The sequence below is a fragment of the Penaeus monodon genome, chromosome 34 (genome assembly GCF_015228065.2).
Source record: "Penaeus monodon isolate SGIC_2016 chromosome 34, NSTDA_Pmon_1, whole genome shotgun sequence".
Classification (NCBI taxonomy): Eukaryota; Metazoa; Arthropoda; class Malacostraca; order Decapoda; family Penaeidae; genus Penaeus; species Penaeus monodon.
In genome coordinates this window covers 24,005,502-24,005,957 of record NC_051419.1, presented here as the reverse complement: position 1 = coordinate 24,005,957, position 456 = coordinate 24,005,502, and positions in this window count along the sequence as shown.

The following is a 456-nucleotide window of genomic DNA, read 5'->3' as shown; positions in this document are numbered from 1 at the left end:
CCAAGCATTCTGTGACATAATGATTTATACCATCTTGTTTACATTATGCATATAAAAGAAAAAAGAGGATTAAAATACAAAACAGATGATCTTCAATTCAAACCAGTGACTTTAAATTCAATAAATATGTCGGCCATGATCACAATTTTCATTACAAAGTTATCTTTTCTTCACAAACAATCTATGTGGCACCTCAATTACCTGTCCTTCTGTGCATTAAGTAACTGGCATCTCTTTCCACACAATAAAAAACCCTTTAAAGTGGCACCTACTCTGCAGTGTCAGAAACCACAAATAAATATCTCAATAACTTATGTCACTACTCAAAATTAAGTCACTGAGGCCTAGATCATCCCCTCCTAGGAGTACCTGGCACTGATCAAGAAATATTTTTATTTATCTGGGCTAACAAGCAAACATAAAAAATGGTATAAAAAAGGCCTCAAAAACTATTGG